Source organism: Cryptomeria japonica, unplaced genomic scaffold (genome assembly GCF_030272615.1).
Source record: "Cryptomeria japonica unplaced genomic scaffold, Sugi_1.0 HiC_scaffold_138, whole genome shotgun sequence".
Lineage (NCBI taxonomy): Eukaryota > Viridiplantae > Streptophyta > Pinopsida > Cupressales > Cupressaceae > Cryptomeria > Cryptomeria japonica.
Window position 1 is genome coordinate 62501 of NW_026728960.1, and position 15000 is coordinate 77500.

The 15000-nt window shown below is 59.6% G+C and overlaps 1 non-coding gene across 1 annotated transcript; it reads right to left on the reverse strand.

Annotated features, from left to right (window-relative positions):
• Positions 1 to 3343: 3343 nt before the first annotated feature.
• LOC131866255 (5S ribosomal RNA) lies at positions 3344 to 3462 on the reverse strand. Its single transcript, XR_009364878.1, has one exon. It is a non-coding gene; the product is annotated as a 5S ribosomal RNA (ribosomal RNA).
• Positions 3463 to 15000: the final 11538 nt, after the last annotated feature.

Sequence of the window (15000 nt, forward strand, 5' to 3'; positions counted from 1 at the left end):
GTGTGCACCTCGGGTGGGCACCTTGGTGCGCATGCCTTGCCTGGGCTGCGCACCAGGGCGGGCTCAAGATGGCACCCGCGTTCCTTTTTTTTCACTATCTTTCAAAACGGAAATTTTAAAATCTCATTTTTTTTTGCCTTTTTCTGGAAATTAGTGAAGGCAGCGCATCAAAGGTGCGCACCTCGCTGCCCACCACGGTGCGCAACGCCGGTGGGCACCCGGGAGTGCTTCGAAGTGTGCTCCAAGGTGCTGCGTGCACGTTGTCGGAGCCCGGTTTGCCCTGGGTGCGCACCTCGCGTGCACCTTCGTCGGGGTGGGCACCTTGGCTGGGTTTGCCCCGGCTGCGCTCCGAAGCGGGGTTATTGGAGCGCCGCCTCTTTTTTTGTCGGAGCGTTTGGTGGGGTTTCTCGCATTGGCTCTTCCGAGGCCCGGTTGCCACCCTGGCGCGCACGAAGTCGGAAGTAGGGTTAATTGCCCGGGTGCGCACCTTTGCCAGGGTGGGCACCTTACCTGGGCTGCGCACCAGGGCGGGCTCAAGATGGCACGCGCGTTCCGTTTTTTTCACTATCTTTCAAAACGGAAATTTTAAAATCTCCTTTTTTTTTTGCCTTTTCTGGAAATTAGTGAAGGCAGCGCATCAAAGGTGCGCACCTCGCTGCCCACCTTGGTGTGCTCTGAGGTGCGCACCCGGGAGCGCTACGAAGTGTGCTCCAAGGTGCGGCGTGCACGTTGTCGGAGCCCGGTTTGCCCCGGGTGCGCACCTCGCCTGCACCTTGGCCGGGGTGGGCACCTTGGCTGGGTTTGCCCAGGGTGCGCTCCGAAGCGGGGTTACTGGAGCGCCCCCTCTTTTTTTGTCAGAGCGTTTGGTGGGGTTTCTCGCATTGGCTCTTCCCAGGCCCGGTTGTTGGGTGCGCTCCCACCCTGGCGCGCGCGAAGTTGGAAGTTGGGTTAATTGCCCGGGCGCGCACCTTCGCCAGGGTGGGCACCTTGGTGCGCACACCTTGGCTGGGCTGCGCACCAGGGCGGGCTCAAGATGGCACCAGCATTCCCTTTTTCTCACTATCTTTCAAAACGGAAATTTTAAAATCTCGTTTTTTTTTTGCCTTTTATGGAAATTAGTGAAGGCATCGCATCAAAGGTGCGCACCTCGCTGCCCACCTTGGTGTGCTCCGAGGTGCCCACCACGGTGCGCAACGCCGGTGCGAACCCGGGAGCGCCCCGATGTGTGCTCCAAGGTGCGGCGTGCACGAAGTCGGACCCCGGTTTGCCCCGGGTGCGCACCTCGCGTGCACCTTGGTGCGCACACCTTGGCTGGGTTGCGCGGCCTGGTGGGCACCATGGTGCGCACCAAGGAGCGCTCCGAAGTGTGCTCCAAGGTGCGGCGTGCACGAAGTCGGAGCCCGGTTTGCCCCGGGTACGCACCTCGCGTGCACCTTCGCCGGGGTGGGCACCTCGGCTGGGTTGCGCGCCCTGGTGCGCACCAAGGAGCGCTCCGAAGTGTGCTCCAAGGTGCGGCGTGCACGAAGTCGGAGCCCGGTTTGCCCCGGGTGCGCACCTTCGCCGCGGTGCGCACCATGGCGTGCACGAAGTCGGAGCCCGGTTTGCCCCGGGTGCGCACCTCGCGTGCACCTTCGGCGGGGTTGCGCGCCCTGGTGGGCACCATGGTGCGCACCAAGGAGCGCTCCGAAGTGTGCTCCAAGGTGCGGCGTGCACGAAGTCGGAGCCCGGTTTGCCCCGGGTGCGCACCTCGCGTGCACCTTCGGCGGGGTTGCGCGCCCTGGTGGGCACCATGGTGCGCACCAAGGAGCGCTCCGAAGTGTGCTCCAAGGTGCGGCGTGCACGAAGTCGGAGCCCGGTTTGCCCCGGGTGCGCACCTCGCGTGCACCTTCGCCGCGGTGGGCACCATGGCGTGCACGAAGTCGGAGCCCGGTTTGCCCCGGGTGCGCACCTCGCGTGCACCTTCGCCGGGGTGGGCACCTCGGCTGGGTTGCGCGCCCTGGTGCGCACCAAGGAGCGCTCCGAAGTGTGCTCCAAGGTGCGGCGTGCACGAAGTCGGAGCCCGGTTTGCCCCGGGTGCGCACCTCGCGTGCACCTTCGCCAGGGTGGGCACCTCGGTGCGCACACCTTCTCAATGTTTTCTTGCCTTTTCTGGAAATTGGTGAAGGCAGCGCATCAAAGGTGCGCACCTCGGTGTGCTCCGAGGTGCGAACCCGAGAGCGCTCCGAGGTGCCCACGAAGTCGAAAGTCGGGTTAATTGCATTGTTTTCCCCGGGTGCGCTCCGAGGTGCGCAACATCGGCGCGCACCAAGGAGGGCTCCGAAGTGTGCTCCAAGGTGCGCACGATGGCGTGCACCTCTGGTGCGCACGATTCGGAGCTCGGTTTGACCGGGGTGCGCACACCTTGGCTGGGTTGCGCACCTTTTGTGCGCTCCAAGGTGCGCACGAAGTCGGAGCTCGGTTTGCCCCGGGTGCGCACCTTCGCCAGGGTGCGCACCTTGATGCGCACGCCTTGGCTGGGCTGCGCACCTTGGTGGGCGCCATGGTGCGCACCTTTCGTGCGCTCCAAGGTGCGCACAAAGTCGGAGCTCGGTTTGCCCCGGGTGCGCACCTTGGTGGGCGCCATGGTGCACTCCGAGGTGCCCAAGATTGGTGCGCACCAAGGAGCGCTCCGAAGTGCGCTCCAAGGTGCGCGCGAAGTCGAAAGTTGGGTTAATTGTCCGGTTTGCCTCGGGTGCGCACCTTGCGTGCACCTTCGCCAGGGTGGGCGCCTTGGTGCGCACACCTTGGCTGGGCTGCGCACACCTTGGCACCCGCGTTTCCTTCATTTTAAATTTTTTTTTTTTACAATCTCTCAAGTGGGAAATTCTATAATCTCAACTTTTTTTGCCTTTTCAGGAAACTTTTGAATGGAGCGCATCATTGGTGCGCTCCGAAGTGTGCTCCAAAGCTCTCTCCAGCTGCGTGCACCTGCCCCGGCCGCGCACCCGGCCCCGCCCAGCTTCGCTCACCTGTCCCGGGCGTCTGGTGCGGAACCTTAGAGTAAGAAACATCACCGTGCACCTTGGCCAACGTGCGCGACTCGACCGAGCGCGCACTGGCCGAGGTGCACACCGATTTCACCTGGGTGCGCGCGCAGCACCTCGGGCGCACCGGGGTGCGCGCACAACGCCCGGGTTGCACCGTGGCCTGTGTGCTCGGGGCGCCTCGGGTGCGCGCTCGGTGTCGCCCCCGCGCGCGCGGTAGTGCGGGCAGCGCACCCCGGCCCGGCCCGGCCCCGACGAGAACGCAAACGGGCAAAAGGTTTATTCAAATAGCATTGCGACGCCCGGCGAAAAACTAAAAAAGGGTGCAACACCGGGACTTCCCGGGAGGTCACCCATCCCAGTACTACTCCGGCCCAAGCGCGCTTAACTGCGGAGTTCTGATGGGATCCGGTGCACTAACGCTGGTATGATCGCACCCGTTATGAGCTTGTCGCAGTGTGTACTTAGCAAACCGCGACCCACGTGCGAATCCACCCCGGCCACCCACCCCCGTCGAGGTGCACACCCTCCCTCGCGAAGTGCGCCCCGTTCGCCAAGTGTGAGCCCTGCCCGGGTGCGCGCACCTTGCTAGGGCGTCGGGTGTGCACCCGGCCCGGCCTACGTGCGTGCACCTGGAGGGGGCGTCGTGTGCGTGCAGTGTCCCGTCTGCAACGCGGTGCCCACACACCACCTCGGGCGCAACGACCTGCGCTCACATGTGGGCCGAGTGCACCTTGGTGCATGTTCGGGGCGCCTCGGGTGCACGCTCGATCTTGCCCCGGTGCACCAAGGCGCTCGGTTTGCCCCGGGTGCGCACTTGGTGCAAGGTGGGCACCCAAAATAGGGATCAAGCACCAAAACACAAGTTTCGGGATGCAAAATGGGACCCAAGGACCACAAATGCGTTCCAAGACCCATGATGGGTCCACGAGAACAAAAATGTGTTCCGAGACTTAATAAACAAATATTGGGTTTTAGGAGAAGAAACATGCTCTGATGCCCAAAACGAGAATCGACCCCGAAAAGGCCACAGGCCAAAAGTGGGATGCGAGACAAAAAAAAATGGGACCCGAGGACCAAAATTGGGTTCCCAGGTCGAAGACAGGGCAACCGGACAAGAAACGACCTCTAAGGCTCGAAATGAGTCCCGACGACTAAAACTTGACAAGAAGCACCCATCAGGCACCCAACTCGACACCCATGGGATGCCGACCCACCCGGGCTTCCACCTAGCACACCTTGGCACCCACCCACCCTCGCACCCAACCTCGCACCCAACTTAGCACCTTTGAACCCACATTGGCACTCACCCTGACCCTGGCACCTTGGAACCCACATTGGCACTCACCTTGACCCTGGCACCCACCTTTGCACTCACCTTGGGACCCACCCTGGCTCCCACCTCGGCACCCACCCAGACACCCACCTTGGTTCCTTGGCACCCACCTTGGATCCTTGGCACCCACCCCGACACCCACCTTGGCACGCAACTTGGCTACTTGCCACCCACCTTGGCTCCTTGACGCCCACCCCGACAACCACCCCGTGACCTACCCTGGCTAGGGTTGGTGCACACCCACCCTGGTGCCCACCTTGGCACCCACCCTATGACCCACCTTGGCACGCACCTTAGTACCCACCCCGTTACCCACCCTAGGACCCACCCCGTGACCCACCTTGGCCAGGGTGGGTGCACCCACCCTGGTGCCCACCTTGGCACCCACCCATCCTAGCACCCAGCCTGTGACCGGGCTTGGAACCCAACCTTGCACCCGCACCCGTCTTGGCCAGTGTGGGTGCGCACCCATCCTGGCACCCACGTTGTGACACACCCTTTAACCCACGCACCCTAGCACCCACGTTGGCACCCACCTTGGAACCCAACCTAGCAACTTGGCACCCACCCCGTGACCCACCTTGGCATCCACCATAGCAGTCGCCGACTTGGCACCCACCTCGGCACCCACCTTGACACTTGTGGACCCACCTTGCCACTCACCCTAGCATCGACCCATCCTAGCACCCACCCTGGCACCTTTGCACCCTAGCACTCACCCATCCTAGCACCTAACCTGTGACCCACCTTGACACTCACCCTCGCACCCACCTTGGAACCCAACCTAGCACCCACCCACCCTGACACCAACCCTAGCACCTACCCACCCTTGCACCCACCCTGTGACCCATCTTGGCACCCACCCATCCTACCACTCAACCTATCACCCACCTTCTCACCCACCTTGGCATCCACCTTAGCACCCACCCACACTGGCACCTTGGCACCCACCTCGGGCAAGGTGGGTGCACACCCACCCTGGCACCCAATTTAGAACCCACCGAGCATGTTACCCACCTTGGCACCCACATTGCAGCCCACCCTAGTACCCACCCTATGACCCACATTGGCATCCACACCCTAGCACCCAGGCACCTCGACACCCGCCTTGACACCCACCCTAGCACTGAACCTGTGACCCACCTTGGAACTCACCCTAGAACCCACCCACCCTGTGAACCACCTTGGCATCCACCTTAGCACCCACCCACCTTGGCACCCACTCTAGCACTCACCCATCCTAACACCCAACTTGTTACCCACCTTGGCACCCGCCCTCGCGTCCACCTTGAAACCCACCCTAGCACCCACCCACGCAGGAGCCCACCTTGGCACCCAACCTAACACCCACGCATCCTGGCACCCAACTTGTGACCCACCTTGGAACCCACCCTAGTACCCACCTTTGAACCCACTATATCACCAACCCACCTTGGCACCCACCCTATGACCCTCTTTGGAATCCACCCTAGCACGCACCCACCCTGGCACCCACCATGGAGCGCACCCTAGCACCCACCCACCTCGGCACGCACCTCAACACCCACCTTGGTGTGCGCACTGCGCCAACCTCTCAAAGACCCTATGTGGTGCACTCCAAAGTGTACACCTTTGGTGCGCTCCAAGGTGCGCACCTTTGGTGCACACCGAGGTGCACACCAAAGTGTGCACCGAGGTGAGCACCAAAGTGCACTCCAGGGTGCACACCAAGGCGTGCACCTTTGGTGCGGTCAATGCAAACGAATTCGGAAGTTGGGGTCGATGTCCTAATCGCTGCTGCAGACTACACGTATGAGAATCGGACAAATAGCTTTATATAGGGGAGGTGTTGCGTTTGATGGGTCGACTCCCCTGGTTGTGTGCACTGCACCAACTTCAAAGACCCTGTCTTGTTTAAGAAGTCAAAAGTTGGGGTGGATGTCCTAATCATTGCTGCAGTCTACGCATGTATGAGAATCAGACAAATAGCTTATATAGGGGAGGTGTTGCATTCGGTGGGTTGACTCCCCTGGTTGTGCGCACTGCGCCAACCTCAAAGACCCCGCATAGCAGAAGAAGTCGGAAGTCGGATTTTGGTGAGCACCAAGGCGTGCACCTTTGGTGCGGTCAACGCAGACGAATTCAGAAGTTGGGGTGGATGTCCTAATCGTTGTTGCAGGCTACACATGTATGAGAATCAGACAAATAGCTTATATAGGGGAGGTGTTGGGTTTGATGGGTCAACTCCCTTGGTTGTGCGCATTACGCCAACCTCAAAGACCTTGTTTTCGTTAAGAAGTCAAAAGTTGGGGTCAATGTCCTAATGGCTCCTGCAGGCTACACATGTATGAGAATCGGACAAATAGCTTATATAGGGGAGGTGTTGGGTTTGATGGGTCGACTCCCCTGGTTGTGCGCATTACGTCAACCTCAAAGACCTTGTTTTCGTTAAGAAGTCAAAAGTTGGGGTCGATGTCCTAATTGCTCCTGTAGACTACACATGTATGAGAATCAGACAAATAGCTTATATAGGGGAGGTGTTGGGTTTGATGGGTTGACTCCCCTAGTTGTTCGCATTACACCAACCTCAAAGACCTTGTTTTCGTTTAGAAGCCGAAAGTTGGGGTCGATGTCCTAATTGCTCCTGCAGGCTACGCATGTATGAGAATCAGACAAATAGCTTATATAGGGGAGGTGTTGGGTTTGATGGGTCGACTCCCCTGGTTGTGCGCATTGCGCCAACCTCAAAGACCCTGCATTGCGGATGAAGTCGAAAGTCAGAGTTTGGTGTGCTACAAGGTGTGGTCGAAGGTGCTCACCTAGGTGTGCACCTTTGGAGCACAGGAAAAGTGCCCTCCAAAAGTGCGCACCTTTGGAGTGCACAAAAGTGCCCTCCAAAAGTGCGCACCTTTGGAGCGCAGAAAAGTGCCCTCCAAAAAGTGCCCTCCAAAAGTGCGCACCTTTGGAGCGCAGAAAAGTGCCCTCCAAAAGTGCGCACCTTTGGAGCGCAGAAAAGTGCCCTCCAAAAAGTGCCCTCCAAAAGTGCGCACCTTTGGAGCGCAGAAAAGTGCCCTCCAAAAGTGCGCACCTTTGGAGCGCAGAAAAGTGCCCTCCAAAAAGTGCCCTCCAAAAGTGCGCACCTTTGGAGCGCAGAAAAGTGCCCTCCAAAAAGTGCCCTCCAAAAGTGCGCACCTTTGGAGCGCAGAAAAGTGCCCTCCAAAAAGTGCCCTCCAAAAGTGCGCACCTTTGGAGCGCAGAAAAGTGCCCTCCAAAAAGTGCCCTCCAAAAGTGCGCACCTTTGGAGCGCAGAAAAGTGCCCTCCAAAAAGTGCCCTCCAAAAGTGCGCACCTTTGGAGCGCAGAAAAGTGCCCTCCAAAAGTGCGCACCTTTGGAGCGCACAAAAGTGCCCTCCAAAAGTGCGCACTTTTGGTGCGCACCAAGGCGCTGGTTCGGTCGTTGCAGGCGAGTTCGGAAGTTGGGGTCGATGTCCTGAGCGGAGGTGCAAACTACACAGGTGTCGGAATCGGACAAATAGCTTATATAGGGGAGGTGTATGCTTCGATGGGTCGACTCCCCAGGTTGAGCGCACCGCGCCAACCTCAAAGACCCTACGGTATGGATGAAGTCGGAAGTTGGGTCCGATGACCAATTCGATTAGTAGGTATGCTCATGAGGTCGGAATTTGGGTCCGATGACCTGCCATGTGCAGGAAGGCGAATGTTGACACTGTGCGTTGCAAGGTGCACACCAAGGCGCTGGTGCGGTCTTTTTAGTCGAGTTCGGAAGTTGGGGTCGATGTCCTGATCGGAGGTGCAAGCTACACAGGTGTGGGAATCGGACAAATAGCTTATATAGGGGAGGTGTATGCTTCGTTGGGTCGACTCCCCGGGTTGAGCGCACCGCGCCAACCTCAAAGACCCTACGGTATGGATGAAGTCGGAAGTTGGGTCCGATGACCGATTCGATATGTAGGCATACTCGCGAGGTCGGAATTTGGGTCCGATGACCTGCCACGTGCAGGAAGGCGAATGTTGGCACTGTGCGTTGCAAGGTGCGCACCAAGGCGCTGGTTCGGTCGTTGGAGGCGAGTTCGGAAGTTGGGGTCGATGTCTTGATCGGAGGTGCAAACTACACAGGTGTGGGAATCGGACAAATAGCTTATATAGGGGAGGTGTATGCTTCGTTGGGTCGACTCCCCGGGTTGAGCGCACCGCGCCAACCTCAAAGACCCTACGGTATGGATGAAGTCGGAAGTTGGGTCCGATGACCGATTCGATATGTAGGCATACTCGCGAGGTCGGAATTTGGGTCCGATGACCTGCCATGTGCAGGAAGGCGAATGTTGGGACTGTGCGTCGCAAGGTGCGCACCAAGGCGCTGGTGCCGTCGTTGCAGTCGAGTTCGGAAGTTGGGGTCGATGTCCTGGTCAGAGGTGCAAACTACACAGGTGTGGGAATCGGACAAATAGCTTATATAGGGGAGGTGTATGCTTCGATGGGTCGACTCCCTGGGTTGAGCGCACCGCGCCAACCTCAAAGACCCTACAGTATGGATGAAGTCGGAAGTTGGGTCCGATGACCGATTCGATACGTAGGCATATTGGCGAGGTCTGAATTTGTGTCCGATGACCTGCCATGCGCAGGAAGGCGGAATTTGGGTCCGATGACCGAGTTGATGGCGTGCCATGCGCAGAAAGGCGGAATTTGGGTCCGATGACCGAGTTGATGTTGATGGCCCGCCATGCACAGGAAGGCGGAATTTGGGTCCGATGACCGATTTGAAGGCGTGCCATACGCAAAAAGGCGGAGTTTGGGTCCGATGACCGAGTTGATATTGATGGCCCGCCATGCGCAGGAAGGCGGAATTTGGGTCCGATGACCTGACATACGCATGGAGTCCGACTCGGGGGCCGATGTTCGATTCGATGACTTGCATTGTGGGTAAAGTCGGAAGTTGTGGTCTTTGACCCGATTCGATGACCAGACTTCGGCTGCTTGAGAATCGGACAAATAACTTATATAGGGGAGGTAGTGTTCTCGAGCATCCTCCCCCCGTGCCCGTTTATGTCGATTGATGCTGGTGCTCGACTGGTTGGAGCGCTCGGATGCAAAAATCTTGCACCAGGATTTATCGATTGTGATGGACACGGCAAGTCTCCTGATTGCTATGCAGGAGCTCATCGTGAATCTCTATGCGGCCTTGGTATGGACTCGACCTGCGGAATGGTTCGGCAATGGTAGTCGCTCCAACACGTCCTTGCAATGGCCACAGAGGTGATTCGACTAGAGCTCCAGTCTAGCTTTTGGGTTGCTTGGCGGACTGGTATAGCCGCGATCGAGTTCCGGCCATGAACGTTTTAGATAGCTCTTGGGCTTTCTGGGACGGAAGTCGGAAGTTTGGGCTGTTGTCCGATTTGATGACCATTCTTCGGATGTGTGAGAATCGGACAAATAACTTATATAGGGGACTGTGTTGTCTCACGCAGCCCCCTCCGTGCCCCTCTATCTCGACCGATGTTGGTGCTTGAAAGGGTTGGGATCGCTCGGATTTATAAACGTGCACCACCATTTGTCGAGTGTGAGGGACGCGGCAGGTCTCCTAAATGCTATGCGAGCGCTCTCTGAGAATCTCTATCCGGCCTCGACACAGACTAGTCTTGCTGAATGGTTTGGCACTGGTAGTCGATCCAACACGTCGTTGTTGTGGCCGCCTAGGCGATTCGATTCGAGCCCCCGTCTAGCTTTTGGGTTGCTTGGCGGATTTTGCCCTATCCGCAAGTGAGCTCGGTCCCTAAACGTTCGAGAAACCCGATTGCTATGCGCCGACTCTCTTTCTTGCGAGCCTCCATCTAGCTTTTGGGTCTCTACGGAACGGAAGTCGGAATCTGGGACCGTTGTTTGATTCGACGAGGCAGACTACGGTTGTGCGAGAATCGGACAAATAACTTATATAGGGGAGGTGTTGACTGGAGCATTCTCCCCCGTGCCCCTCTAACTCGACCAATGCTGGCGCTCGAACGGTGGTAGCGCTCGGATTTTCATTGAGCGCCAGCATTGGTCGATTTAGAGGGGCATGCGAGATTCCCGAATGCTATGCGAGGGCTCTAACGGAAATGTCTATTGGTTTCGGTATGGATGCAATTGCGAGTGGTTCGGCAAAGGTAGTCGTTCCGATGCGTCCATGTCGTGGCCAAATCGATAATTCGATTTGAGCCCTCGTATAGCATTTGGGTCTCTCGATGTGATTCCGCATTCCAGTCCCTTTGGGCACTGCTTGAGCCGCATCCCAGGGGGTTCCCTTCCCAATAATCTGCCTCGCAACCCGATTGCTATGCGGTGAGGCTCCTCGGCCGCCTCGGAACTATCTGTGTATCAGACGCATCGCGGGATAAGGGGTTGGCAACGGTAGTCGCCCCAAGCGCGTCCGATGCTTGGACCATTCCGAGGCGGCCCTGAAGCCTCTTCCGTCTAGCCGTTGGGTCCTTCTCGCCGCATCCCTCGCCTCGCACCCCGATTGCTATGCGGTGAGGCTCCTCGGCCGCCTCGGAACTATCTGTGTATCGGACGCGTCGCGGGATAAGGGGTTGTCACTGGTAGTCGCCCCAAGCGCGTCCGATGCTTGGACCATTCCGAGGCGGCCCTGAAGCCTTTTCCGTCTAGCCGTTGGGTCCTTCTCGCCGCATCCCTCGCCTCGCACCCCGATTGCTATGCGGTGAGGCTCCTCGGCCGCCTCGGAACTATCTGTGTATCGGACGCGTCGCGGGATAAGGGGTTGTCATTGGTAGTCGCCCCAAGCGCGTCCGATGCTTGGACCATTCCGAGGCGGCCCTGAAGCCTCTTCCGTCTAGCCGTTGGGTCCTTCTCGCCGCATCCCTCGCCTCGCACCCCGATTGCTATGCGGTGAGGCTCCTCGGCCGCCTTGGAACTATCTGTGTATCGGACGCGTCGCGGGATAAGGGGTTGTCACTGGTAGTCGCCCCAAGCGCGTCCGATGCTTAGACCATTCCGAGGCGGACCCGAAGCCTCTTCCGTCTAGCCGTTGGGTCCTTCTCGCCGCATCCTTCGCCTCGCACCCCGATTGCTATGCGGTGAGGCTCCTCGGCCGCCTCGGAACTATCTGTGTATCGGACGCGTCGCGGGATAAGGGGTTGTCACTGGTAGTCGCCCCAAGCGCGTCCGATGCTTGGACCATTCCGAGGCGGACCCGAAGCCTCTTCCGTCTAGCCGTTGGGTCCTTCTCGCCGCATCCCTCGCCTCGCACCCCGATTGCTATGCGGTGAGGCTCCTCGGCCGCCTTGGAACTATCTGTGTATCGGACGCGTCGCGGGATAAGGGGTTGTCACTGGTAGTCGCCCCAAGCGCGTCCGATGCTTGGACCATTCCGAGGCGGACCCGAAGCCTCTTCCGTCTAGCCGTTGGGTCCTTCTCGCCGCATCCCTCGCCTCGCACCCCGATTGCTATGCGGTGAGGCTCCTCGGCCGCCTTGGAACTATCTGTGTATCGGACGCGTCGCGGGATAAGGGGTTGTCACTGGTAGTCGCCCCAAGCGCGTCCGATGCTTGGACCATTCCGAGGCGGACCCGAAGCCTCTTCCGTCTAGCCGTTGGGTCCTTCTCGCCGCATCCCTCGCCTCGCACCCCGATTGCTATGCGGTGAGGCTCCTCGGCCGCCTTGGAACTATCTGTGTATCGGACGCGTCGCGGGATAAGGGGTTGTCACTGGTAGTCGCCCCAAGCGCGTCCGATGCTTGGACCATTCCGAGGCGGCCCCGAAGCCTCTTCCGTGTAGCCGTTGGGTCCTTCTCGCCGCATCCCTCGCCTCGCACCCCGATTGCTATGCGGTGAGGCTCCTCGGCCGCCTTGGAACTATCTGTGTATCGGACGCGTCGCGGGATAAGGGGTTGTCACTGGTAGTCGCCCCAAGCGCGTCCGATGCTTGGACCATTCCGAGGCGGCCCCGAAGCCTCTTCCGTGTAGCCGTTGGGTCCTTCTCGCCGCATCCCTCGCCTCGCACCCCGATTGCTATGCGGTGAGGCTCCTCGGCCGCCTTGGAACTATCTGTGTATCGGACGCGTCGCGGGATAAGGGGTTGTCACTGGTAGTCGCCCCAAGCGCGTCCGATGCTTGGACCATTCCGAGGCGGACCTGAAGCCTCTTCCCTCTAGCCGTTGGGGCTTTCTCGCCGCATCCCTCGCCTCGCACCCTGATTGCTATGCTGTGAGGCTCCTCGGCCGCCTTGGAACTATCTGTGTATCGGACGCATCGCGGGATAAGGGGTTGGCAGTGGTAGTCGCCCCAAGCGCATCCGATGCTTGGACCATTCCGAGGCGGCCCTGCAGCCTCTTCCGTCTAGCCGTTGGGGCCATCTCGCCGCATCCCCCACCTCGCACCACGATTGCTATGCGGTGAGGCTCCTTGGCCGCCTCGGAACTATCTGTGTATCGGACGCATCGCGGGATAAGGGGTTGTCACTGGTAGTCGCCCCAAGCGCGTCCGATGCTTGGACTATTCCGAGGCGGCCCTGCAGCCTCTTCCGTCTAGCCGTTGGGGCCATCTCGCTGCATCCCCCACCTCCTCGGCCGCCTCGGAACTATCTGTGTATCGGACGCATCGCGGGATAAGGGGTTGGCAGTGGTAGTCGCCCCAAGCGCGTCCGATGCTTGGACTATTCCGAGGCAGCCCTGCAGCCTCTTCCGTCTAGCCTTTGGGGCCATCTCGCCGCATCCCTCGCCTCGCACCCCGATTGCTATGCGGTGAGGCTCCTCGGCCGCCTGGGAACTATCTTCGTATCGGACGCATCGCGGGATAAGGGGTTGTCACTGGTAGTCGCCCCAAGCGCGTCCGATGCTTGGACTATTCCGAGGCGGCCCTGTGGCCTCTTCCGTCTAGCCGTTGGGGCCATCTCGCCGCATCCCCCACCTCGCACCCCGATTGCTATGCGGTGAGGCTCTTCGGCCGCCTTGGAACTATCTTCGTATCGGACGCATTGCGGGATAAGGGGTTGTCACTGGTAGTGGCCCCAAGCGCGTCCGATGCTTGGACTATTCCGAGGCGGCCCTGCAGCCTCTTCCGTCTAGCCGTTGGGGCCATCTCGCCGCATCCCCCACCTCGCACCCCGATTGCTATGCGGTGAGGCTCCTCGGCCGCCTTGGAACTATCTTCGTATCGGACGCATCGCGGGATAAGGGGTTGTCACTGGTAGTCGCCCCAAGCGCGTCCGATGCTTGGACTATTCCGACGCGGCCCTGTGGCCTCTTCCGTCTAGCCGTTGGGGCCATCTCGCCGCATCCCCCACCTCGCACCCCGATTGCTATGCGGTGAGGCTCCTCGGCCGCCTTGGAACCATCTTCGTATCGGACGCATCGCGGGATAGGGGGCTGTCACTGGTAGTCGCCCCAAGCGTGTCCGATGCTTGGACCATTCCTAGGCGGCCCTGAAGCCTCTTCCGTCTAGCCGTTGGGGCCTTCCCGCCCCATCCCTCGCCTCGCACCCCCGATTGCTATGCGGTGAGGCTCCTCGGCCGCCTTGGAACCATCTGTGTATCGGACGCATCGCGGGATAAGGGGTTGGCACTGGCAGTCGCCCCAAGCGCGTCCGATGCTTGGACCATTCCGAGGTGGCCCTGAAGCCTCTTCCGTCTAGCCGTTGGGGCCTTCCCGCCCCATCCCTCGCCTCGCACCCCGATTGATATGCGGTGAGGCTCCTCGGCCGCCTTGGAACTATCTGTGTATCGGACGCATCGCGGGATAAGGGGTTGGCACTGGTAGTCGTCCCAATCGCATCCGATGCTTGGACCATTCCGAGGCGGCCCTGCAGCCTCTTCCGTTTAGCCGTCGGGGCCTTCCCGCCGCATCCCTCGCCTCGCATCCCGATTCCTATGCGGTGAGTCTTCTCGGCCGCCGCGGAACTATACCTGTTATTGCTACTGCATCCTTCGGCTGGTAACCTCCTCTGCCGCCTTGGAACGTTCTCTTTGTCGGACGCGTCGCGGGATAAGGGGTTGGCACTGGTAGTCGCCCCAAGCGCGCCCGATGCATAGACCGCTCCGAGTCGACCTTGCTTTCAGCCTCTCACATGCATAGACCTCTCTGAGTCGACCCTGCAGCCTCTCACGTTTAGCCTTTGGAATCTCGCCTCACAACATGATTGCTATCCTTGATGCATCCCTTGCCTCGAGCCCTGATTGCTTTCTTGGCTGCATCCCTCCTCTCCTCACAGCCCGGTTGTCATCACTGCTTCATCCGTCGCTTCATGCATTCTGGCTGCTGGGCCCTTCCCACCGCACACCTCGATTGCTATCTCTTCTGCATCACACACCCCGATTGCTATCTCTGCTACATCCCTCGGCTCTCACTTCTGCATCCTTCGCCTCACACCTCGATTGCTATCAATGCTGCATCCGTAACCTCACACCCCGATTGCTATGCGGGGAGGCTCCTTGGCCGCCTTGGAAATTTCTGTGTGTCGGACGCACCGCGGGATAAGGGGTTGGCACTGGTAGTCGCCCCAAGTGCGCCCGATTCTTAGACCGCTTCGAGGTGACCTCGTAGCCTCTTTCGTCCAGGCTTCCTGCCTTCAACGCCCTTTTTACACCTCGATTGCTATGCGCGGGCTCGTTGGCGTCTATCACCTCTCTGCGAAGAGTGGCACGATGATTGTTGGGG